The sequence below is a fragment of the Ambystoma mexicanum genome, chromosome 7q (genome assembly GCF_040938575.1).
Source record: "Ambystoma mexicanum isolate Mex_15411 chromosome 7q, UKY_AmexF1_1, whole genome shotgun sequence".
NCBI lineage: Eukaryota > Metazoa > Chordata > Amphibia > Caudata > Ambystomatidae > Ambystoma > Ambystoma mexicanum.
This window is the reverse complement of record NC_090941.1, coordinates 833,965,501-833,992,366: the sequence shown is the minus strand read 5'-3', so window position 1 is coordinate 833,992,366 and position 26,866 is coordinate 833,965,501. Positions and strand designations below refer to the sequence as shown.

General features: G+C 50.7%; 1 protein-coding gene across 10 annotated transcripts in view; it reads right to left on the bottom strand.

Annotated features, from left to right (window-relative positions):
• The window catches only part of MTMR2 (myotubularin related protein 2), a 1,647,725-nt gene that overhangs the window by 430,141 nt on the left and 1,190,718 nt on the right, over positions 1-26,866 (bottom strand). The window lies entirely within an intron of this gene.

The following is a 26,866-nucleotide window of genomic DNA, read 5'->3' as shown; positions in this document are numbered from 1 at the left end:
GAGTGGAAGTAACTGCAACCAAGAACACAGTCTTCAAGGACAGTAATCTCAAAGGACAACAGTGCAAAGGTTCAAACAGAGCACCATGAGAAATCTCAAAACCAAATTCAAATCCCAAACCGGCACCTGGAAAGGGGACGGCAGGAAAACATGAATCAGTCTTTTAAGAAACTGAGAAATCAAAGGAATCTTAAAGTAAGAACATTCTTCAGATGAGCGCTTAAAGATAGACAGCACCGCTAGGTAACCCTTAATGGTACCCACTTGAAGGCCCCTGTGGGCCAAAGAAAGTAAAAAAGACAAAACCATAAGAATGGAGCACTGAAAAGGATCAACATTGTGATCTCTGCACCAGCCGCAGAACTTATGCCAACGGTACAGGTTTTTTTTTGCAGGCTGCCTGGCCGAAAGCAACACCTCCATCACGTCATCCAGGAGGTCTCAATCCTTATACCTCAACATTTCAGATACCAAGCGTAAAGGTGGAGAGTCTTGACCTCTGGATGGAGAACCCGACCCCCCTCACATGAGAGCAGATCCTGTCGGCAGGAAAGACGACGTGGAGGGCAGATGGACAGTTCTAGAAGGTTCGGGTACCACGCTCTCCTGTCCCAAACTGGAGCAATGAAGATCATGTGGGAACCGAACCTCTTTAACCTCTGCAACACTAGAAAAATGGGGACTGGAGGAAACGCGTACACAGTGGGAATGACCAATCCACCACAAACGCGTCTCCTAAGGCTCCTCTTGAAGGAAATTCTCTTCAGCAGAATCTCTCGCACTTCCGTTTGACACTGGTGGCCAAGAGATCCACTTGCAGGGTTCCCCAAAGGGCGAAGATCCCCTGAAGGACTTCCTCAGCCAATTCCCACTCGTGAGAGACTGTGCTCTGCCTGCCCAGAGCGTCCACCTCTGCATTTTTGTCACCGGCCAGATGAACTGCAGAGATTTACATTTCCTGCTGCATGGCCCAGAACCAGAGCTGCATTGCCTCTCTGCACAACGGGAGTGACCCTGCACCCCCTTTTTTGTTGAGGTAATGCATGGACAACGTGTTGTCCGGCATGATCAGGACACTCCTCCCCCATACAGAGGGCAGAAAATCCTTCAGGGCTAGCCTGATGGCTCTCAGCTCTAACAGATGGATGCAGAGTCTGGACTCCGACAGAGACCAATGACTGCTGGCGGTTAAGTCGTTGGCATGAGCGCCCCATCCTGTTAGGGAAGCGTCCGTCATTACATTCACCTCCGGCCACAGTTGCCAAAACTGGTTCTCTTCGTTGGCCCACCACAGAAGATCCTGGGAGACCGAGAGAGGAATCTGAACGGGATCCGACATCTTGCTGGAGAACTGCGACTACTGCATCTTGAGAGCCCACTGCAGGGATCTCATCCGCAAACTGGCCTCTTGCACCAGAAAAATTCAGGATGCCATTGTCAAGCCCGATGCTGAAGAATCCTGCAGGAGTGAAGCTGGTCCTCTAAACCCCCTAAGCCCGTCTGCCCAACAATTCTGTAATTATAAAACTACCGGAGTAGTCTGGAACTCTCTGGAACTCCTACTGCTGGCACTTCTGTCTGTCTTCGCAGGAAAGATCTGGTATTCGTTTTTTCAGTAGTGTTCCTAAAATAAAATGCAGTTTTAGAACACCTTCTTCTAGTTCAAAACTCAAAACTAATCATGTGATTAATAGATTTAAAATACCTGTAGCCTAAGCTCTGATTGCTGTTAGGCTATTTACTTTCTTTCGTGATAGATGATTAATTGTATGTAATCTGCTGTGACTTGACTCTGGTCATTGCTTCTTTATATATAAATATTTTCTTCTTCTTCACTCTCGAAAATGTCCTTAAGGATAAATATAAAAAATAACTAAATCTCTATACCTATATATATATATAATTCTTTAGAACTTAATTTAAGAAATAAAAAAAAACTATACCTTGTACTATCTTTGTTAAAGATGAGATTATGTGCATATGATGAATTAAATCAGAAGAAATAAACTTCTTAACTTCTTTAAGTCTGTAATACACCTTCGAAGTTCTCTCGTGTCGATACCCGCTTGTGTTGAAGAAAAAATATTTTCTAAAATGGCCGCGACGCAAACGACGTCTTTGGGTCCTTTTTTCTAATCGCGCGCTTCCAAATGTTCACTGTACGCGCTCGCGAGTACTACGGACCTGAGAATGCTCTCGTAGAAAAATAGCCGAAAAGGTACGCAAGCAAAACCACGCGACTAGCGCTTCAAAAATAAACGAAGAAAAAATTGATTAGTATTTTAGCTGTTTAATATTAGTAACGCAACGCTAAAACCGCGCGCATAATCAAAAATTACAGTACCAACAGTTTTCACAAAAGTATTGTTCAATCTTGGTTAAAAAACAAACATTAAATTTCACTTGCATTCCAGTAATGAAACTTCAAAAAATAAAGTCCAAAGGTCACTTAGCTTAGTCTTTTACTGGATAACTGAATACAGCTGCTCAGCATCAATTCAGTGGCAACTGGTTCTCTGGATACAATGCTTCAGCTTCAGAGTTCATTGAATATTAGATACTTTCTTCAACTGCAGACTTACATTAACTTGAATACTAAGTTCTATGTAAAACTCAAGGTTTTTCAGTAAACTATCACTAAAGATTTTAAAATATATTATATCTATAGGAGCTAACAAAAACATGACCTACTCTAATAAAGACTTCAATGAAAGGCAGTTTAGATTTGTAAGCAACATTCTAAATGACATCACAATACTGCCTGCTATTAACTAAACCAATCACTGTTGGGAAAGTGTTCCACCATCTTGGCTTGGGGACATTTCATCTTTCTAATGAAAGTTAGTTAAGGAAAAAAAAAATGAAATTAACTAAAACAGAAAATGCTCTAGTTTGTAAACAGAATGTATTTAATATTTTAACCCCTGAAATAGTATTTACAACATCCTCTTCTCCTAGGTATCTTGCTAATGTGAGATATAGAATGTGAAAACCTGACAGCCATGAGGTCGAACAACCTTAAGAATTCGAAAGCCGGGAGACTCTGGGCATGTTGAAACCTGTCCACCATCTGCACAATGTGATGAGCCCTCACCTTGGGAGGTGAACTCTTCCCCAAGGCTGTGTCTAATACACCCCTGATGTACTGGAGCTGTTGGGAAGGTGTCGGGTGCGACTTCTTGAAATTCAGGGAGAAGCCCAGCCTGTGGAGGGTGTGGCAGGTGGCACCGAGATGATCCAACGCTAGCTCGGGAGAGCGCGCCCGGATCAGCCAGTCGTCCAGATAGGGGTAGACGTGAATCCCCCCTTGCCTAAAGTACGCTGCCACCACCACCATGAGTTTGGTGAAGACCCTTGTGGCGGAGGTCAATCCGAACGGCAAGTCCTGAAAGTGCAAGTCGCCAGCCCCAAACCTCAGGTACACCCTGTGCGCGGGATATATCGGCACAAGGAAGTAAGCCTCCTTGAGGTCCAGAGACACCAACCAATCCAGAAGTTGAAGGGCCTGGAGGACTTGAGAAAGAGTGACCATTTTGAACTTGTCCTTCCTGAGGAGTGTGTTCAACCAACGCAAGTCCATGATGGGTCTCAATCCCCCGTCATTCTTTGGGATAAGAAAATAAGGGGAATACCATCCCTTGTTCCTCTCTGCTACAGGCACCAGTTCTATAGCGCCTTTCTCCAGCAGGGACAAGATTTCCTGGGCAAGGAGCAGATCCGGAAGCTTCAAAGAGAGTTTCACCGGTGGACTGTCGTGAGGCCGCTGAAGGAAGGGAAGACAGTAGCTGTGGGCTATGGTATCCAACACTCACGCATCTGAAGTAATGGCCCGACATTCTTCGAGATGCTGAGACAGTCTGCCCCCAACCAGCGAACCATGGGACATGGCCTCATGACTGTTAGGAAGCGGCTGCGGCAGTGCCTGAAGGCAAAGTGGTAGCTGCCTGAGCGGCTCTGGCACCACGATTCCCCTGACCACCACGGGTACTTTTCCGCTTGTCCCTTTGACTGGCGGTCCCTCTCGTGCTACCAAAGGAGTAGTAGTACCGAAAGGAACTGCCCCTCCACTGCTGTCCCCTAGGACGAAAAGGCGGAGGTTGACGCACTGCGGCGCTCAAAGATTTTGCCACAGCTTTTGAGGTCTTCAACCTCTCAAAGCTCTCATCAGCCTTGCTGCCAAATAAATGTGCGCCATCAAAGGGCATGTTGACAAGGTGGGCCTGTACATCCAGAGCAAACGCTGACTTCCGCAACCATGCAAATCTGCGTATAACGGGGCTTGCCGCCATGGATCCGCTAACACTGTCGGCCATATCCAAACCTGACTGAAGGGATTCGCACATGGCATCCTTGCCGTCTTGCACGAGAGCAAGGAACCCATCCCTTTCTTCCCCCTCGGGAATATGCTCAGCTGCCAAGGAAACACAATTCCAAAGAGTGTGTGAAAACCTTGCTAAGCACACACGCAGTTGGCTGATTTCAAGGCCATGCTCCCAGTAGTACACCCACTTCCAGGCCCAACCGTCGAAGCGCTTGTCGTCCCTATACGGAGGAATGATAGGGTACGCCGCCTGCCTCGAGGTGGCCGTAGCTGCCTGAATCACCAAACTCTTGGGAGTGGGGTGAGTAGATAAATTGCTGGGGTCGCTAACGGAGGGCGGTATTTATTAGTTAGATTTTTATTCACAGCCGGAAGAGATTCCGTGGACTGCCAAGCAGCTGCCACCCTTTTCTGCAAGGTAAGATGAAATGACAAAACAGGGTCAGAGGACGGACCCTGATCTAAAATGTTCGTCAGGTCATCCTGCACAAAGTCTTCCAGAGGACTGGACCAGCCCAGATACTCCGAGACCCTTGCCATGAGCCTCCTGTACAAGGACTCTGCATGAGACCTAATCTCAGGACTACCGAATTCCACCTCCAGAGAAGTGTCCAACCCACTGGCATCATGGAGGGTCTGGCACAACTCCTCCAACTATCTCCAGAAAAAAAGTGGCGCATCCTCAAGGTCACCAGGGTCAACCTCAACCTCAGACCTTTCCTCCTCTTCATAAATATCATCCAAGGGGAGTTGAAACCCAGTTCGGGGGACAGAAGAGGGCCTGAAGGCCAAAACAGGCAGCACAGACTTTCCAGTAGCCTTCCTCTGAGGATCCACAATATCCGGGATACTCCAGAGGCAAATTTTGCGAAAATATTGCCGAAGGCTTCGACGACAAGAGCGTCGACAACCTCGATGTCGTGGTCGCTGAGGGCTTTGGCGTCGACATTGACACAGGTGCTGAAAGCGCTGTGGGCTGGTACGATGGTAAAGCATCGACGTCAGAGTCGGACGGACACAGCTCCGACCCGGTCGACGCCAGCATCGAGCCCTCCATAGATTGCTGCGGTCTCGCTGGGGATGAGGACCGAGACCTAGTGACACGTCTCTTGCGACCATTCGATTCCTTGTCCGTATGGGACCTCGATAGCAACCGATGTGCGTCACGTCACGAACCCGAGCCCGAAGGCGTGCGAGCCATGGAACGAGACCGATCCTGGCCGGCTTCGTCAGAAGGCGCGACCGGACCCGTGTCCTGCGATGGAAAAATCACCATCATGGATTTCTTAAACGCCGCCCATTCGTCCGGAGTCGAGGACTTCGTAGGGCACATAAACTTCCTTGAGGCACCATCCTCCGAGGAGGACGGGGAAGACGACCGGTGACGAAGAGTGCCGGGATGTGGGCCAGCGCAAACGAGTGGCGGGAACCACTCTGGGACCGAGATCCCTGGGAATCCTTCCGACGTGGAGAGTCGCCCCTCGCGCGTCGGTAGAAACCCCCTTGGACTTGGAAGTCCGGGACTTATCAGGCTTCGAGCCCCTACCTACCTGGAGCTTCCCCTTCTGCTCCCGCAAGGCCTTTGCAGTCAGCGACTGGCATTTTGAGCAGTCGTCGGTGTTGTGCGACTCGCCCAGGCACCACAAACAAATGCGGTGGGGGGCGGTCAGCGACATCTTCGACTTGCAGTCCCAGCAGGTCTTAAAGCCAGACCGCGTGCGTAGATAGGAGATTTGCAACCCTGGCAGAATTCATGAGAGCCATGGGAGGAGGTCCTCAACGAACACTGCAATATTACCGAACGAAATCCGCATATCAGGCACGATGGCCATCCTTCCCTGATGAACCCCCTTCCCACCCATGCATGCAACTGGTTACAACACAAAGAGGGTTGGGGATTTCCAAACTGTATATATCGGTACAGACACACACCCCTATGATAAACCGGGTTATAGAAAAGTGGGAATCAGATATGCAAATGCCGATACCCGATGACAAATGGGGACGATACTTTGCACTCACGAAAAGGGTATCACTTAACGCGGGTCTGCGTCAAATACAATTTAAACTACTGAATAGGTTGCACTATACACCTGCCAAAATTGCCAAATTCACGCCGGATGACTCAGGCAATTGCCCCAAATACGGAACTCCACAGGCGGGATCATATCATATGTATTGGGAATGCCCCGCTTTGGTGCGGTTCTGGGGAGCGGTGGCCAAAATGCTTACAGAGATCACGCAGATCCCACCACGACTGGCTCCTCAGAAATATTTGTTCGGAGATATTGGGAAATGTTCTGAAAAAATCAGAAGACTTTTTAATGTATCATGTGCTGTAGCCAAAAAGTGTATTCTGCAGGTATGGAAAAGCCCGGATCCCCCGAGCATGAACACTTGCCTAAGTGAATTGACGTATATTAATGAATGCGAGGAACAATACATTCTAACCCAACCAAGCACGAGCCGACCAAAAGACATTTGGGGCCCCTTCAGGGCATACCTATGCGACATGCTCGGACAGTGAAACATCCACGTAAATTATATATTGTTCGAATATTCAAATGTCATCGATGTTAAGTAAATGCCAGTGTATCTGTTGAGACCACCAATAAAAAAGATGAAAAAAAAAATAAATAAAAAGCCAGACCGCAGAGTCGGAGGGGTCGAAGAGAAAGGCATCTTCTACAAAGAAAACACACGAGGCGCGCCGAGTCTCATGAAGTTAACACGTTCGCGGTAAAAACAGATCTGAGGCTACAGGCGCTGTGCGTCCTATTTATAACATCCTGTGACGTCGTCCTCGACGAAGGCCTTCGAGGGACATGGACCCGACGTCATCAACGCAGGACGCCCTATGCCGAATAAGTTTCCGAAGTGCACAGCTGTGGACATTACATGTCAAAGATGTGGAATGCGTTGGAGGACACAATCCATTCGAATATGTATCACACTATTATACTTAAGTGTGATATACGGTGTCACAGATGGCTTCAATAACACAACCACTCCCCAGGACAAAACAGTTCAAGGGTTTTTATTGATATGATGAAAGGGAGCTCCAAAGGCTGTCTGCTCCCCCTCTCTCTCTCTTTCTCTCTTGTCAAGAGATCACAGGTCCCTCCCTAACCTAGGCATCCGTACTCACCAGGTTGGTATCGACTGATTATTAACCCCTACTGTCTAGTTTGTGGGGTGCCTTGAAGACAATGAAGCCCAACTCAGTATTTCTCCTCTCACGCACTGGTATTCCTCTCCCTTTCTACTCCTGTCCCTCTCGCATCCTCCTTGTTCTCTCCTCTTTCCAACTACACCCACCTTCTCTCGCTCCCTATTAACTACTCCTATGTATCGCCACCTCCACCCTCTGAGCTTCTTCCTACTCTCCCTCCTAGAACTCCTCGTTGCACTACTCTTCCCTCCCCCATACTACTCCTCTCCCTACTCCACACAACTACTCTCCCTTAGCCACACTACTGTTCTCTCTCTTCTCCAAACCATCACTAATACTCTCTCCTCTCCACACATCCACTACCCCCATCTTCACCTCAGTCACCCTCCTTTCACTCCCCCCTCTCTCTCTCTTTCTCTCTTTCTCTCTCTCTCTCTCTCTCTCTCTCTCTCTCTCTCTCTCTCTCTCTCTCTCATAACAGTACCACTTTCTCTCACCAACGAATACTTCACCATCTCTGCAAACTGCCTCCACATTCTTAGCACAGTTGTTCCTACTGTTGGTCTTAGTCTGCCACCACCTCCTCCTTTAATCTCACCAGAACAACCCATCTCTTCCTGTTTTTAGTCCATGTCGTGCGCCTCCTGCTCCATCTCACATTGTCCCTCCTTTGCTGGTTACCCTGGCCAATTGTGCCTGCTTTTCCCTGCCCGGGGGACTTACAGTCTGGTGAATACGTAAAAAGAGCGCCAAGCCCCACCCCTTTTTGACTCAAGGGCCCACTGGCTTTTGCTCTTGCATGGAATAGTGTCCAAGTTCATGTCATGGAGTCGCAAAATTACAGGTATGTGCCTTGCTGTGCAAAATGCCCAAGTTAACGTCAGGGAGCTGCTCCGCAGCTACTCTGCAAGTATATGAGTCAGCGTCGGCTGTTTGGGCATAGTGATCCGAGGGTCCATTCTTTAGCGTTGCTGCCGCATTACATCATAGTCCTCTCTCTGGTCCCGGTGTGGATATGCTGGCAGGTGCAATCTCCCTGAAGGCTCTGGTGGGCTGCCTTGTTGCAGGCGATCCGCGAAGACTTCTGCTAAATGTTGTTCTCTCAAAACATAAGAAAAAGACTGGCGCAAATCTTTTTCAAGAGATATGGGGTGATCAACAGTGCAATTGCCCAGACACTTAGAGGCGCGTAAAGAGCTGACAGGAACTGGGGCCCTCCCAACTGCCAACTTCCCCCTCTGGGGAAGGTCTAGCTTGGACGTTTACCCTGGAAGACCTCCCATTCCAGGCTGAGAAGGGTCCCCATCCCTTCTTGACACGGTCAGACTACTTACCCTGTCAGAAAGGACATATCATTCTTTTCTATAACCCGAAATAGCAGTTTCATTGACACATATCAGAACTATTTTATCCCCAAAATAGCTTTGAGATGCAGGTAATGCAGGTGTGTGAAGTGCGATCTATTGTTACACCACATTGTCCCTTCTTGTTATTAAAAATGGTCTGCACATCTATGCAGGCTTCTCAGGCTGAAAGTGGTTTCATATGCGCTCTGTCTCGCATAAATGCCAGAGCTTTGGAGAATCCTCATCTAGGAAACAAGCTGCTGCAGGTGTTATGGGTTCAAACATCTGCACCAATTATCTAATATTATTGAGTAATTATTGTGCACTATAAACAGACCTCTTTTTCAGTATGTGCCAATTTTTTATTGGGAGATGATTGGCCAAGAAATGGCAAAAACACCCATAGCGTGCGGTCACCATAAACTATACATTAATTTGTATTGTAAAAATCTTTATTCGGATTTAATAAATTAACATGATATACAATATAGTCTCAATTACCATGTACCTGGATGTTACAGTTTCAAGTATAAACACTAAAAAATAGGTCCTTACATCATGATATACAGATCTGGGCAAGGCATTGATCAGCAGTCTTAGGGAACAGACTGAGCCCTAAGTACATAAATATTCACCCAACAACAAGTTTGGCTCCTTCTAGGCGACCAATGCTCATAGCAGTACTGGCAAACTCTTGTCAATATAGTCTCAGAATAGACACTCCTTTGAAAGTGTGACCCTCTGATATGAACAATGTCCTTTGCTTTGCCACTGTGAAGCTATGCCTCTTTTCCCATTATTAATAATGATTATTTGTGTAAAGGAGAGGTTTGTGACTAAGTTGTGAGGCGATTGATGGTGTTACTTTTAGAAAATTACCTGGGGCGTGGCTTGGAGCCGTGGCGAGAGACATGGCTCCCTAGAAGCTCCCGTCTCCAAACCAGCCACCGACGAAATGTAGCCGGCAATTGCATTCACATAATCCCCATGAAGGGGGCATAGCTCAAAGAAGGTATGGCATGTTGGAAGGGGAGCTCCCCGGACGATCCGTGTGCTCTAGTTCAGAAGAAAGACGAGGCCCCGGAGTTCCAAGGCAACTACAAAATGGTGGGTGCGCCGATTTCGCATTGTCCCGGGTTCATGGTGGAAGGGAGCACGGCACTTCGGAAACTTTCTCTGCTTATGGCGGCAGCCCTACCTGGACTCATCCTCATCAGCGCCCACAACACAGAAGCTGGCAGACCAGAATCCGCTGCGTTATGTCGAGAAAGGCAGCAGTGTTAACCGCTGAGCAGCCCCGGACTTCCATGTAGGGGGTGTGCCACTCTTCTAAGAGCCACAGAAGGGACTGGATCTTCCAGGCAGAAGCCCCGCTGAGCAGTATTACAGGAGATAGCGGTGAGAGCGGTGAGTGTCCCGCGCCACTTCTGTGAACACACAAGCAGATAGCGGTGTCCCCCTCCTGGGAGGGCCCACACTCCGCAGCGCTCCTGTGAGGCCCACCAGAGCCTCAATCAGCACAATCAATCCATCTCGCCCAGAGGACAGAAGGCACAGCAATAGGCATGTCAGCGCCTGTCATTGGGGAGTCCTACTCTGCTCCTTCCCAGGGGAAAAGACAGGGAGCCATACAGGTCACCACTCAGCACCATCCAGGCTGTGGCCAAGCAGCAAAGGATTGAAGGAAGCGGGGCACGGGGTGAGTGTTTTGCCCTCCCCTGCGCGCAAGCACAAGGCTGCAGCGCTGGCCCCCTCCCGCTGTTTTCCCCCTTTAATGCGCAGGAAAGTGTCACCGAAGCCTCAAAGTGCATATTAACACCAGCATTCACCGCCAGAAAATAAACGATGCAGCCCCAGGCACACCAGGGCAGACCATTTGGAAGACATCCTCTGCTCCCTCCAAGGTCTGCAGCCAGGAATCTGTGCAATCCATGCACAGCTCAAATAACATAGGAGTAGTTGCGGGCAGCCCCCTGCAGCAGAGGGCACTAGAAAGCCTAGGTAAAAACAGACGTTGAGCACTTGCCCCCGGAGGAGCTCCATGGCTCAGTCTCTGCGCTGGCGCCCTCCCCCCCCCACTCAGGCCCAGATCCGCTGCCCATTTATTTACAGTGACGGAGAAGGGCTCGTATACAGCCCTGCACAGAAAGTCCTGCTATCCGCCCAAACTCACCTGTGACGGGGACCCAAGGTTCTGGGGCCCAAATGCTAGTCTTTTGAATGGTCCATGGTGGGGGCAAGGAGCCAACTGTTAGGCAAAGTTTGCATGCAGTACTCTTTGGGACAACTACAGGTGTAAGCAAAACCAACCTTTGGTATAAGTCTGTACTACACCGTTTTGTGGTAGCGTTGCTGAGCAGCCAGGCTTATCTCAAGAGGGAATGTTGGCTGTAAGGATATTACACAGAGGTCTATAATTAAAAGTATTCAAATAGACTCTTCTACTCAAGGTTTCTTAGTAAAACACTTATTAATTTATTTCACAGTCAGTTAGAAAACATTCACTAGAAGGGGGCAATCTATAACACAAAAAAATATACATCAGTACTTCACAATATCAGGTTCTGAGGCATTTAAACTACTTTGAAGGAGGAGCATAACGGCATTCAGAGTATTTGAAGTAGGAGCAAAAAGGCATAAGTTAATAAAACAAATATTACAGTTACTATTAAACAGTGCAAACAGTTTGAGTTCCCCAGAGGAGTTGATTCAATGAAATAGGTTAGGCCAAAGTCAATGGGCTAAAGTCTTGTATAGGATAAAGCAGTTGTGGAAGTTAAACGGAAAAGTCTTTGCCAAAGTTCTCAGAAGTAGGTCATAAAAGAAAGGTTCATATGTTGGGTCACAAGCTGACTAGGCCTGCAAGTTGCCAAGTTTCAAGCACTTTCACAGTGAGAGGTAAGTTCTCTCGGTCGGGTTTTCACAGTACCTTACAATGAAGAAAAAGATGCAGCTGAAGACGTCTGTTCCTAGAAGTTCCTGCAGATCTCGCTGTTCCTGAGCCTCAGTCGTGGGGACAAGAGGGAGGACGTCGGGGGACTCCTGCGCTGCACTGGGACTGGTCAAAAAGCTGGCAAAGGCAAATCTTCCATTCCGGTAGCTGTAGTCAAGCAAACAAACTGGTGTCCTCCTCCCTGGCTATTCGGTTTCCTGCAGCACGCTGAGGAAAATACAACCAGCTCCGAGAATTGTATCCAGGTGGCTTACGAGTTGATTGGTCCCACCAACTCAAAAGGGAGAAGTCATCCTTGAAGTGCTTCTCTGTCGAGATGAGCTTGGCAATTCAGACCTGCAGCAGGGTTTCACCGGAAAAAACAACGGTCCAGGAGTTGCAGCAGTGGTCCTCTTCCAACTCGTCTTTGGTTCTTTCGCTCCAGTGGTCGATTCTGCCTTCCAAGCCCAGAGACTGCCCTTTTATACAGTTTTCTCGAATTCACTCCAGCCTACCTATCACTCACCCAGCAGGGTGGCTGTCCCTGCAGGACAGTCAGCCAGCCAATCACGCTAGAGTGCATTTGGGTCTCCTAGGAGACTAAGCACAGGGAGTTTCGGGCACCTCCCTCACTTCCTTCGCACCCCAGACACTCGGGTGCCAGAGGCGGTCTTCAGTCCTGAAGCCCGCCAATGGCGTAGGAACAAAGGGACCAAACCTGGTTTGGGGCGCAAAGACAAACTCTAGAAGGAAATGGTGAAAAAAAAAAGACTGGGTTCTGTTTAAATAAAGGGGGCTCAGACGTCATCTTGAAAAACATGGGAAAAATCATGGTAGTTTGTTGTAAAACCGCTGCCACCAGCCATTTTGAGAGGAAAGGGTAGCATTTGAGGGCTACCCGAGTTTCTAGACATAGGGGATACTGAGTAACGCCTGCAGCACTCTATTGTAAGATTGGGTGTGCTGGGTCTAGGAATTTGAAAAGACTAGTAAAGTCAATTTCACTTTACTTTCTCTGGGAAACAGTTGTTGATCCCAGAGAAGTATTTAAACCTTGGGACAACCTAAAAGGCTTCCCTGTGTCACTGCACTGAGGGTGCTGTGTGACACAAATGAAAATGTGATGCCTATGGAGTTGTCTAAAACTCCATAATCAAAGAACACAAGAGTAAAACACATTTGAATGGATTGTGTCCTCCAACGTATTCCTCATCTTAGATGTATTCCATCCAGCTTTAGCTGCTTCGGAAATTTTTTCTCTGCAGAGGGCGGCGTGCATCGATGTCGTTGAGCCGTAGTCCCCTCGAAGGCCTCCGTCGAAGGTGATGTCATCGGGTATACAAGTAGCACGCGCGTTGCCCGTTGACCTCAGTTCCGTTTTTCTGCAGAACGTGTTGCTTCAGAGACTGCGCGCCACAAGTAGTTCTGTGACGTAGTTATTGTGAAGCGATATTCGAGATGTCCTCGTCCTCGACCCCGACCACCCCGCGATCGGGATTCAAAAAGTGTAAATCCTGCAGTTCCAAGGTGTCCATCACGGATCCGCACCGAGAGTGTCTGTGGTGCCTCGGTGAAGGCCACGACATGGAGGCCTGTCTGAAGTGTCAGGCTATGACGGGGAAGGCCTTGCGAGAGAGGAAGGAACAGGTTACTTACCTGTAACTGTTGTTCTCTAGAATGGGTCTGGCATGGATTCGCATGCTCATGAATATTCCCCGCCGTCAGGCTGGGAATCCTCGGTAAAGAAAAAATCAGTATCAGTTTCGTTTCTGATCTGTCTTTCTTAGTAGTAACCAATCACTGGTCTCTGGGTCATACTGCCCCCTGGCAGCCATCCTCAGATTTGGTAGCACGTAAAGTGGCAGTATGACCAAGTGAAGAGCCGAAGAGGGGTAGGAGGGAGGGTTTTGCATGTGAATCCATGCCAGACCCATGCTGGAGAACAACAGTTACAGGTAAGTAACTTGTTCCTTCTCCAGCATGGGGTCTGGCATGGATTCACATGCTCATGAATATAAGAATACATAGCAGTACACACATGCACAACCAGGGGAGGTGGCAAGGCTCAACATTAAGCATTACATAAAAATCCACATTAAGCGTCTCTGTTAGGGAGAATTCTCTGTAAAGGCTAATTTCCCAAACCTAGTGAGTCCCCCAGCAGCTTTGCTGGATTTTTGGGGTTTTATTTTTTCTCCTGCTAAGAGTGAGACTCTTTTCCTCCCACTCTTAGACATGATTTGAGGTGTTCCTTTGAATTTGTGTGTGTTTTATCCCATAGGGCTTCATGTGTTTTGATATATGGGTTACACAGCACCCTCCGTGCAGTAACCCAGGGGTTTCGTAGCGACCCCCAAACATAGACTCCATTACCCTGGGACTGACTACTGTCTCCCAGGGCATGTAAAGTCACCATTGGCTTTACTAGTCTCAAATTGTGAACAAAACCAGTACAAACCATCATATTGTGGATGTACTAGTGGGGGCAATTCGATTGCCACGGGGTCTGTTGTTCGAGGGGGCACTGTCCAGTCCCCCCGACCGAGTTTTGGCTGGTGGCAGTGGATACTACTTTTTATATTCGACCGCGAATATATTCCTATGGGATTTTCCCATCGTTCGAGGCTACCGCTTTTTAAAATACCGCCGGTTTATTAAATTAATATAAATTCACTGGTTGGTATTTTTTGCCGAAACTTGGTTCCAAAATGGCGTTTGTGTTTGCTTCTGTGACTCCAACCCAAGTCGAGTCCTTTGTTCCACTTTTTGGCGGGCTTCTCCACAGAAGCCTCCAAAAGTGGTACCACTCTGTCTGGGTACCACAGGGGATGTGGGAGGGGGTTTAGGCACCCTGGACTGAGTTGCCTCGGCAACTCAAGTCGCACTCTTGTATGATTGGCCCAAGTGGTGAGCCGCCCGGCTCACCACTTAGCATGTTTGAGTGACAGCTAGGCTGAATGAATGGGGGTTTTCTGCATAAAAGCAGGGCTTTGGGGACTGGAACTTCAGAAGTCGCCACTGGACCTAAAGAATCCGAGGTGGAAGAAGTCGAGCCGACCTGCAACGACAACACCACCAGTGGAGCCCTGCTGAACCATCTCACACATTTCCCGACGACAGAGGAGATCTCCAGCCCGGAGAGTCTTCTTCCTTTGACTGGTGGGGATAACCAGTTTGCCCGTCTTTTCGCCTTCCTGGACCATCCCGTGGCCGCCTTGCCCGTGCCAAGCACCCCGGTAACTGGAATACCATGGTTTACCACTACCGCGAAGAAAAGAGTTGTACCTTGTAACCAGGAAACACTGCGGCTGGTTTCTTCCCTGGCAGTGCAACAACCTTCAGCTTTCCTCCACGTCGAGACCTCCTCTTCCACTGGACGAAACACCAACTTGCACCCGCTGCCAGGAACAACTGCCCCCGCTGGAGCGTTCTTCCCATTTTCAGGTACTGTGTCCTGCCCGGCTTCCATTGCGACAGATCGTTCGGGGTGACAGTAAATCCTCGACTTTCTAACCTGGGTTAGCCTGGGGCCTATTAACTAACTTTTCCTGACTTGATCTCAATCTTTTGTGAACTATTTACAAAGACTCTTTGGGGACTGGAATTTCGCTTGCTCTCTCTAAGAGTGGGCCTGGCATTTGAACTTCCTTGCTCTCCAGTAGACTTTGCCTAACCTGCCTCACTGTGGTTCTTTGAAAAGTATTGAGATTTGTGTGCTTTCATAACTCTGCCTTTTTCCCTCCCTTTTTAAAGAACTTATTAGAGTGCCATCTTATGTTAAGCGCTCACCTCTGTCTGAAAATAAGTGGTGTTTCTCATTAAGACTTGTCTAATAAGTAATCAGGGTTGTATATATATATATATATATATATATATATATATATATATATATATATATATATATATATAATAGTGACTGTGTGTTGAATTTACTTACCTCTTTTTGTGCTAGTGTAATTTACAAGTGTGTTTTTAAATAAATAATTAAATACTTTTATACCAAAGCTCTGGTCAGTGTTTGCTTGTGCTACTGTATCTCTGTACAGACTTCTACCAATTGGGTTTACTGCCAACCACCTGTAGTCTTAAATCTTTTGCAGTGGTCCCTAAGGGAACTGCACAGGTTTCTGCCTAACAGTCTCTTACCTCCTCACCAGGCTCACCTTAAGCGAACAGGTTGCGCAGCACTGTCTGGCAGACTCTGGACTCCTCCCTGGAATCCCGGTCGACGCAGTAGAATCTCGTGAAGGTGTGCGACGACCTCCATGTATCAGCCCTGCAGATGTCCAGCAGGGGCACACCAGACAAGAACGCTGTGGTAGCAGCGATTGCTCTGGTCGAATGGGCTCTCGGACGGCCGGGCAACGGTGGGTTTGCCAACCGATGACAGTGCATGATGCAGCCGTAGAGCCATCTGGAAATGGAAGTCTTCGAGAGAGCCTTCCCTTGGTTCATAGGTCCAAAGTTCACAAACAGCTGTGATGTCTTCCGAAAACTCTTCGTTCGGTCCAGGTAGAACTTCAGCGCTCTAGCTACATCCAGCGAGTGCAAAGTCATCTTGGCCGGCGACGAAGGAGACGGGAAAAAGACTGGTAACACCAAGGGCTCGTTGAGATGGAAGTCCGACGGCACCTTGGGCATGAAGGAAGGGTGCGTCCTCAGCACCACCCTCGTCTTGTGGAAAGTCAAGTATGGAGGCATGCAGGAAAGGGCCTGAATCTCTCCCACGCGTCGTGCAGAGGTGATGGCCACAAGGAACGCTGTCTTCCATGACAGAAACTTCAACAGAGCCAAATGCAAGGGCTCGAATGGTGGGCCCATGAGCCTTGTCAGCACCACGTTGAGTTCCCACGCTGGGGCTGGAACCTTCACCGGCGGGAACGATCGGAACAGTCCTTTCATAAACTCCTTCATCAGGCGATGAGATCACAGGGACGACCGTCCTGCAGTTCTGGTGTATCGGGAAATCGCTGCCAGATGTATCTTGATGGAAGCGTGAGCTAGTCCAGCTTTGGCCAGCGACAGTAAGTATGGTAGCACTTGAGGGGCTGTAATCCGTAGAGGGTTAATCCTCTGCGCACGGCACCAGACAGAGAACCTCTTCCACTTGTCTCCGTAGCACTTGAGAGTTGAGGACGCCCTGGCCTTTGCAAGAACCTGTCTGCAGTCAGCCGGGATATCGTACCCTCCAAACTCTAATGCTACAGGAGCCAGGCCCGCAAGCTCAGCGACTCTGGGTCGTGATGAAGAATGGCGCCCTCTTCTCTGGAGAGAAGATCTGCTTCCGTCGACAGTTTGACTGGTGGGGACGCTGACAAGTCCAGAAGGTCCGGGAACCATATCGGTCTCGGCCACCTCGGTGCGACGAGGATCATCCTGCACCGGGATCTCTTGAGTTGGTTGATGAGCCTGAGCAGCAACGGCAACGGCGGGAACGCATAAAGGAACAGGCCGTCCCAGGAGAACGAGAAAGCATCGCCCATGCTCCTCGGCTGGGGAAACATGCTGGCGAACCTCTGGCACTTGGAATTCGTCGCTGTCGCTAACAGGTCGATGTGGGGTTTGCCCCATCGCCGGAAGAGTCGATCCACTTGATCCTGGCGTAGTTCCCACTCGTGGCAAGAGCGCAGCTCCCTGCTGAGCGAGTCGGCGATGGTGTTTTTTATCCCTGCTACATGAAAAGGCACCAGAAACATCCCCTGGGCAACGGCCCAATGCCACAGATACTGGGCTTCCTTGGATAGGGCTGGGGATCTGGTTCCTCCATTCTTCCGGATGTAGAACATTGTGGTGGTGTTGTCGGTGAAGATCCTCACCACCTTGCCCTTGAGGGACGGGAGGAATGACTTGGGGGCCCAGAACACTGCTCGGAGCTCCAGTATGTTGATGTGGAGAGGCCTCTCCTCCGGGAGCCACAGGCCTCTCGCGTGAAGATCTCCAGTGTGCGCTCCCCACCCCTCCAGGGAGGCATCCGTCGTCACCGTCACTTGGTATGCTGGGGTCTGAAAGTCCGTGCCCGCGGCGAGATGTGCGCGGGTGCCCCACCATCGAATTGCCTGGTGGAATACTTAATTGAGCGAGATCTTGTCCTGGAAGCTGCCCGTCGCTTGTGTCCAACGGGCGTCGAGGAACTCCTGCAGAGGACGCATCCGAAGCCTGCACAGGCGCACCAGGTAGATGCAAGAGGACATCATCCCGAGAAGAGACTTGATGGACCTCACCCTGGCCACGTCCATGGCCAGCAGACGCTGTACCTTGCCCAGGATGGCCTGCGTTCTTTCCTCCGACGGCGAGGCCAACTGCGCTACTGTATCGAGCTTGGTTCCAAGAAACAGCGCGACCTGCAACGTAACCAGGTGGGATTTGGGGAAGTTGATGGAGAATCCCAGGTCCGTGAGCAGCCGGACGGTCTTTTCCATGTGTTCGGCAGCGAGTTCCCTTGTCCCTGCTCGGATGAGCCAGTCGTCCAGGTAGGGGTAGACGTGGATCCCCTGCAGGCGCAGCCGCGCCGCCACTGGTGCCAGGCACTTAGTGAACACCCTGAGTGCCGACTTCAATCCGAATGGGAGGGCCTTGAACTGGTAGTGCCGCCCTTGGACTACGAACCTGAGACACTTTCGGTGTCCTTTTAACATAGGGATGTGAAAGTACGCATCCTCCAGATCCAGCGACGCTAGGAAGTCGACTTCGTCCAGGTGTCCCAGCACGTGCTGGAGGGTGACCATCCAGAACTTCTGTGCCTTGATGTATTTGTTTAGCCGACGCAAGTCTAGGATGGGACGCTAACCTCCTGTCTTCTTTCTGAAGAGGAAGTATCTTGAGTATACTCCGGAGCCCCGGGGCCTCTTTGGGACAAGCTCGATGGCTCCTTTCTTGAGCATCGCCCTCACCTCTAACAGCAGTTGAGGGACGTGGTTTTCCTTCCTGGCCACTGGAGCGATTCGGGGGCACTTCTTTAGGAATTCTATAGTGTGCCCGTGGGCCAGGTCATCCAGCACCCAACGGTCAGTGGAGATGGACTCCCACACGCTGATGAACTTCGCCAGCCGGCCTCCCACCGGGGTGCTTCGGTGAGGGCCCGACGCCACGGCCGGTTCAGTCTTGTTTGGAAGCAGCCATGCCACCTTGTCTCCCTGGCGATGACGGCGAGATCCACCAGACTTGCCTCGCCCCCGGTAGGCTTCTTGCGACGAGGAACGGGCCGCTTGACGGTAGGTCGAGGAGCCGCCGCCAAATCCTTTGGAGGCACCTTGCTTGCCTCCGGAGTGCTGAAAGGGCGCCCGCCGTTGCTGCAGAACTCCCAAGGCCCGAGGCGTCTCCGTGTCGGTCTTGATGGCCTGCAGCGACTCATCCACAGTCTTTCTAAACAGATTGTTCCCGTCGAAAGGCATGTCGAAAACCTTGGCTTGCACGTCCTGGCGGAAATCCGTCGCCTTGAGCCACCCCCGCCGTCGAAGGCAAACGCTGTTGGCGGAAACCGGTGTTGGCAATGACTGTGGCAATGTCCGTGGCCACAGTCATGGCGTGGTCTGACGCCACTTCACCCTCCTGCAGGATCGCCATGGCCTCTGCCCTCTTGTCGTTCGGGAGCAAGTCCAACAGGGGGGCGATCTTGTACCACAATTCCCTGTCGTAGCGGGCCACTATCGCTAGGGCGTTGGCCGCCTTAATCGTCGTCACCGCCGGCGAGATGACTCGTCCCACGCGTCCAGCTTCTTTCCCTTGCCGACCGGTGGGGAAGTTGAGGATGAAGCCGATGCGCCCCCCTGCTTTCTTCTTGGCTGCCGCTGAGACGACCGAAACCTGGGTCTGTTGCACCCTAAGGCACAACGGGGCGGCGTCGGGGACCCGGTACTACTTCTTGCACCGTCCCTCTTGGCAGGTGTCATGGAAGGGTTCTTGAGGAGGGCAAGACCCTCGTCCCAGATGTCATCCAGCAACAGCACCGCGAGGACCGTCTTCCTTTTGGCCTTGCGCCGTTGGTAGAGGAAGCCTTCCTCCTTCTTCTCCTCAGGGCAGAGTTGAAAGAGCTCGGATGCCCTGTCAATCATGGCGTGAAAGGAGCCAATCTCGTCGGGCGGGGACGTCCGAGTAATCGGAGACCGGAGGCCAGTCCCGTCGTCGGCATCCGTCCTCGTCGTGTCCGTTCCCGTGTCGTCCCTCGGGATCGGGGAAGGCGACAAAGGCTGAGAAGGCCGTGAGGGCTGAAGGGGCACTGGATGAATTCTCCTTCTCTTGTTCGGAGGGCTTCCGACAGACCCGGTACAGCTGGGTCGTCCGTCGGGGTAGGGGCAGTCTCGTCCTTTTCTCCGTGCATAAGGCTTGGATTGCCGGCAAAATGGCCGCCGAGTTGTCCTGAGGTTCGAGTTGCGACGGGCGTGCCGGGAGCGACGGTTGTTCCTCCACGGGAACCTCGTCGTCATTGCCGCCTCGCTCTCGTCGTCCCCCTCCTCGGGATTCCTCCCGTGGGACTGGGCCTCCTCCAAATTCTTGGTCAGTTCCTCCTCGGAGGTTGTGTCTGTGTCCGGCCACCACCCCCCCCCCTCTTTTTCCACCGGGGTCTTCACAGAGGTCTTCTCGATGGGCTTAAAAGAGGATTCCCTCCACGGAGGCAGGGAAACTCTGGGCCCCGAGGTCACCTCCACTGGGATAGCCTCCACAGGCTTCGCCAGGGCCGCAGCGACTCCCTCGTTAGAGGCCTTAGCCGGGTGAATCAAGGCCTTCACCACCTTGGGCGCGCTTGAGGCCTTCACCTTAGGGGGAGGGTCACCCCCTCGCTCCTCTCGGCCGGTTCCTCCAGAATCAACTGGGGCCTCTCCAGAAGCTTAGCCGGGTTCTCGGATTCTCTCTTTCCCGAGCCAGAGCGTTGGCTCGTGGTTGATGGCGTCAGTGACGGTGTGCCCTGCCTGGCAGCCGAGGAGCCCCGACCGTTCGGCGCTCCCGGTGCCCGCGGACTCGTGTGCTTTGCCTTCTGTTGGGCCCCCGTTGCCGGGGCGCTCTCACAGAACTTAGAAGACCGCTGACTTCTTCTTCTTCTCACCTGCTGGGCTCTTGCCTTCCAGCCAGTTGGAGAGACGGGTCCGGTGATCCCTCTTCGTCCGATCCGACATGTTAAAGCAAAACGCACAGTCCTTCCCCACATGCATTTTGTCCTCGTGGAGGCAGTAAAGGCATTTTGAATGCTCGTCCTCCTTAAACACATTTTGTAGGTTGCATCCAGGGCAGATCCTGAACAGTCGAGCTTCCCTTCTCCTGGGCCATGTTCTTCTCGTCCACGAGGTAGGCCTCAGAAACTTCTGGAATCCTCCAAGAAGCGTAACTCGACGAAAACTTCACCCTTGAGGGGCGTAGATAAATCCAAAACGGGTCCCCGTTAATCGGAAGTAGAAACGGTGGAGCTTGAGGCTCGATTATCCGAAAAATGAGATAAATCACTTTGAAAAAAGCGCAAAACGCAGTAAAAGCTTGAGAGCTATAGCACAAGGACTCCCAACACTTGAACGTGCAGTAAAAATCTGAGGATGGCTGCCAGGGGCAGGGCTTAGGGAGATGGCAGTCATTGGCTTGGGGCAGTATGACCCAGAGACCAGTGATTGGTTACTACTAAGAAAGACAGATCAGAAACGAAACTGATACTGATTTTTTCTTTACCGAGGATTCCCAGCCTGACGACGGGGAATATTCATGAGCATGTGAATCCATGCCAGACCCCATGCTGGAGAAGGGGAAAACTACAGGTAGGTCGAAAACCCGACCGAAAAGCGTCAAGCATCGAGTCGAGGTCCCATGAGGAGAAATCTCCTCAACGCGAAAGGTAAAAGCATCGGTCTAGGTCCGGAAGTGGTTCACACCACTCTTCGTCTTTGACGAAATGGTCCCAAAAAATATGCCACCTCGTCCTGACGAATCTCCCAAGAGAATGAAATGCCCCACAAAACATTCTTCCTCCGAAGAATGGAAAGCATTTAGAATTAAAATGATGGAGGTTTTTGAAAAGGCTAAGCCTCGGTCCGTGCCTTCCTCGGAACCCGGCCGGGAGCATTACCGTTCCGACACTTGCGCGCCCTCGAGCACGGGTGATAGAAGGAGAAAAGTTCAGGAACCATCCAGGACCCTGAGGGAAAAAGATTGCTCGAGTCGACAGCTCGAGGTCACTGACGCCGTCCAGAACCCGACACACCTCGAAGGGCGAGCCTTCGAACAGCGCCTCGATGCCCTCGAAGCCAGCTACGTTGACGACTACTATGTCGTCGGCGGCATCAACGACTTTGTCGACTTTGACCCCGAAGCCATCTGCGCCAAATGTTTCAAAGGCTCCAATTCAGCCAGAAACTGTCAAATTGGCAGCAAGAGAAAAGGCTGCAAAGACTGTAAAGCCTTCAGTCTCTACTGCAACACCTCCTCCAGAGAACATGTATAAACCTCTACCAAGGAAAGAATATTTTAAACCCATAACTTCACTTTTTGAAGAACAAGAGAGGTCTGAGGCGGAGGTTCCTTTTGGCCTAGAGTATGGCACCCCAAATGTCCCAGAATGTCTGATTTTCTGAGGAAAGCAGAATGAGTGATCTGGTGGAAACCTTGTATAATGCAAGTGGAATTGACACTTCACCTGAGACAGATTTTGGCAGGCCAGAACCAGGGGAACATGCCAGTCCCTCATACAGCCAGCTGATGACAAAGGTGGTCGATTATTTAGGATGGGCTAAACCACCAACTCAGTTCATCCAAGATGATCTGACTGATATATTGGATCATGGCCCCACCGAAGATCAGATTTTACCCTTCCATGTATGATATGATATGATATTTTATTTGCATCACACTTGTATTCAAGTGTTTCAAAGCGCGACAAGGCAAGGGAGGGGAACAGGGGAGAAACAAAACAACGATCCTACTAAGCCCAGTGACATTGAGAACATGCAAGTGCATGGGAAAGGGAAAGGGGAAAACTGCATGGAAGGGGGAGAGTGGAAAGTGCAGAGCAGCGGAGAACAGATAAATAGTCATAAATACAAATACATAGATAATGGAACAATAAACAGGGGTAGTGCAGTCAGCAAGTGGCAAGTGCTGTGTTTACGGCAGCAGAGCTGGGTAAGTCTGATAAGTGCATAAAAGAAGAAAATGGGAGGGGTGGGGGACTGTATGGGTACAGATATGGTCCCCAGTGCGAGGGGTGGCCGGGAGGCAGTGCAGAAGGGTGGCAGGGTGAGCAGGTACCTGGGCCCGGGGGACAGAGGGTGGCCAAGTGCACAGTGCTAAGAGAGAGCAGATCAGCAGGGCAGAGGGGGAGCAAAGGCAGATGCAAAGAGGAAGGACTTGAGGTGCTTCCGGAACCGGAGATGATTCTCCTCAAGTTTTAGAGTGGCAGGGAGGCTGTTCCAGAGGGAGGCCCCAGCTGAAGACGGGGATCTCCCCCAGCTCGTTTCTTTGAAAAATGACTGACCCTGAGGGAGTTAGAGGTAGAGGAGCGAAGGGCTCGAGAGGGGAGATATTTGCAGAGGGATAGCTGAAGGTATTTTGGACACAGGCCCCAGAAAGCCTTGTGGACAATGCAGAGGGTTATACATTTAATCCTTGCATCCACTGGGAGCCAATGGAGAGATTTCAGAGCTGGAGAGATACAATCCGAGGGCTTGAGGCCAAGGACAAGTCTTGCAGTCCTGTTATGGATTAGTTGTAGAGGGCGAAGAGTAGAGGTAGGTAGATTTAGAAAGAGGCTGTTACAGTAGTCTGACCTAGAGAGGACCAGAGCCTGGGAGACAGTAAGCTTCTGGGGGAAGGAGAGGAAAGGAAGAGTGCCTGTGAGGAGGTGCAGTAGGAAGTTTGACTTTTTAGATACCTCCGAGATGTGGACGGAGAAGGAAAATGTGGAGTCAAAGATGAGCCCAAGGTTCTGAGCCTCGCAGGTGGGCATAGGAGGGCGGCCAAGCGAGGCCAGCCAGAGAGAGAGGGGAAAGGATGGAGAAGATGTGCCGATGAGGAGGATCTCCGTCTTGTTGGCATTCAGTCAGAGATCATTGGCGGCACACCAATCTTGAATGGCACTTAGGCAATCTGAGATGGGAGAGGAGGTGGCCGAGGGCAGTCTGAAAATTAGTTGAGTGTCATCAGCGTAGCACTGGAAATTTGAGCATAGAATGGCAATGCAGTGGGCGAGAGTTGCCAGGTATTGGTTGAAAACCCATGGCGAGAGGTTAGACCCCTGGGGAACACCACAGGTAGAGAGGAAGATAGAGGATAGGAAGGACCCCAGTTGAACCTGGGAGGGTTGATCAGAGAGGAAAGAGGTCAGCCATGCCAGAGCCTGATTAGTGATACCCAGGTTCTCACAGAGGCGATTGAGCAGGATGGTATGGTTGACCGTGTCGAAGGCAGAAGAGAGATCAAGCAGGATGAGGACAGACGGAATGTTTGAGTCAAGGTTGGAGAGCAGATCTTCACGGATATTCAGGAGAGCAGTTTCCATGCTTCTGGCCGCTCTGAAACCAGACTGCTGGTCATGGAGACAGCCAGCAGAATCAGCGTGAAGGTTAAGCTGAGAGATGGCCAGCTTTTCGAGGAGTTTGCACAGAAAGGGAGTAATGGAGATTGGGCGATAGTTAGCCAGACAGGAAGGATCAGCTGTGGGTTTCTTGAGAAGAGGATGGAAAAGGGAGTGCTTTAGAGGGGAGGGGAAAGATCCTGAGGCAAAGGAATGGTTGCAGAAATTAGCAAGGGCTGGAGCGAAAGTGTCAATGTGGTCCTTGATGGTTTTAGAGGAGCAGGGATGAACCTGTTTTGATGAGGCTTTCATAGATCGGACTTGTCTAGCAACCTCATCAGGGGAGAAAATAGGAAAGGAAGAGAAGGAAGGAGGGTGGGTGGGTGGATAAAGGGGGGTTAGCAAGAGCAGACAGAGGGAATAGGAAGGGGAGGGGAGGAGAGGGTGGACAAGATGTCCTGGGTTTTTTAAATAAAGTGAGAGGCCAGGTCATTGCAGAGAGCCTGGGAGGCAAGAGGAGTGGTAGAGACCGCAGCAGGGTTGGCAAGCTCCTTGCAGATTTCAAAGAGTTTGGCCGAGTTGTTAGATGCTGCAGAGACACGGGTTTGAATGTGGACTCTCTTCTGGGAGTGGACAGAGAGTCTGAATTGCCTTTGGAGCAGGCGACAGGCCAGTTTGTTAGAGGATGAACAAGAAGCCCTCCATTTCATCTCAGCCGCCCTACACTTACGTTTAAGTGTAGCTAGGTCGGAGTCATACCAGGAATTACACTTGGCTTTGGACTTCAAGCGGATCCTCATGACACGGGCAAGCGCATCAAGAGTATCAGAAATGGAAGAGTAGAGAAGGGACAGGGTTGTGTCAGAGTGTGAGTCAGCCAGAGTAGGAGGGGGGGGGAGAAGGTGGCCGAGAAAGCCTCAACTGACACACGCTTCATAGGTCGGATGTCCGAGAAGGTAGGTAGCAGTGTTGGGGTGAGCTTGGCTTGGGGGGAAGAGAGTGAGAGATGAGAGGAGAGAAGGCAGTGGTCACTCCAGGAGAGAGGAGTGGTCAGAGGGATAGAGAGGGGGAGGCCAGAGGAGATCAGGACATCGAGTGTGTGTCCAGCAGAGTGCGTCGGCCAGAGGGGAGGATAGAGAGGGAGAGGGAATTGCAAAGGTCGCGAAAGAGCAAAGATGATGGACATCAGCCTTACAAAATAGGGTGGGCAAAAATTGGGAGACCCTGGACTCAATTCATCCTGTGAATAAGTCCCTCACAGTAAAATGCCGCCCTTCCAGTAGCGACCCCGCCTATCTGTGAAAACACCCTACTCCTGAGAGTCTGGTGGTCCAGGCAGCACAGCTTCAAATAAGGTGGCGTACACTTCCATCCCTCCGGATAGGGACGACAAGCGTGTGGATGGTTGGGCATGCAAGGTATTTTCAGCTGGGAGTATGGGTCTAAAATCGGTCAACTCCACATGTGCCTTGGCAAACATTTTGTACACTCTGTGGGAGTGCATTGCAATGGCGGCGGAGCACATACCATTAGGGGAAGAAAGGGAAGGATTCCTAGCCATCGTTGGAGATGGAAAGGAGGCCATGCAGGAATCCCTTCAGTCTGGATTGGACACTGCAGATGGTGTGAGCAGGTCCATGGCCACTAGCACAGTGATGCGCAGATTTGCGTGGTTGCGAAAGTCGGGTTTCGCACCAGACGTGCAAAACCATCTTTTGAACATGCCCTTTGACGGGTCTCACCTTTTTGGCAACAAGGCTGACGAGAGCCTTGAGAGGTTGCAGACCTAAAAAGCGGCTGCCAAATCTTTAGGATCTGCTATTAGACAACCTCAGCCTTTTCGTGCATCAGGACAATCTTGGAGGGGACAATCCTATCGTTACTGCTCCTCATATGGAAAGGCGAGTGGAATGGCCAGTCAAAGAGGCCAGAGAAAAACCACTTGTGGTGGACGAGGAAAACATGCAAAGCCATCCCCAGCTGCAGCCTCTTTACCATCAGCGGCCGTAGCAACCGCCACACAACCACTTTGAGGACTTGCATCACAAGACACCTGTGGGAGGCAGGCTGTTCTAGCATCTGCAAGAATGGCAAGCCATTAGTTCAGATGTTTGGGCTCTAGACATAATAGCCCAAGGTTACTGCCTCCCTTTTCTAACGCAACCTCAAAGCAATCCACCAGGGAGACACTTTTTGAAGTTTCCGGACCCGCTCCTACAGCAGGAAGTCTTAACCCTGGGAGAAAGGTGCTATAGAACCAGTACCTGTAGCAGAGAAGAACAAGGGATGGTACTCCCAATATTTTTTCATTCCCAAAAAGGACGGAGGACTGAGGCCCTTCAACTTCAGGATTGGTTGGTGTCATTGGACCTCCAGGATGCTTATTTTCATGTGCCAATCCATCTCAAGCACAGAAAATACCGGAGGTTCGTAGTTGGAGACTCGCACTATCAGTTTCGAGTACTACCATTCGAGTTGATCTCCACCCAGAGGGTCTTCACCAAGTTGATGGTAGTGGTGGCAGCGCACTTCAGGAGAGGGGGGGATTCACGTCTACCCCTACCTGGACGATTGGTTGATCAGGACGCATTCTGCCGAACAAGGCCTG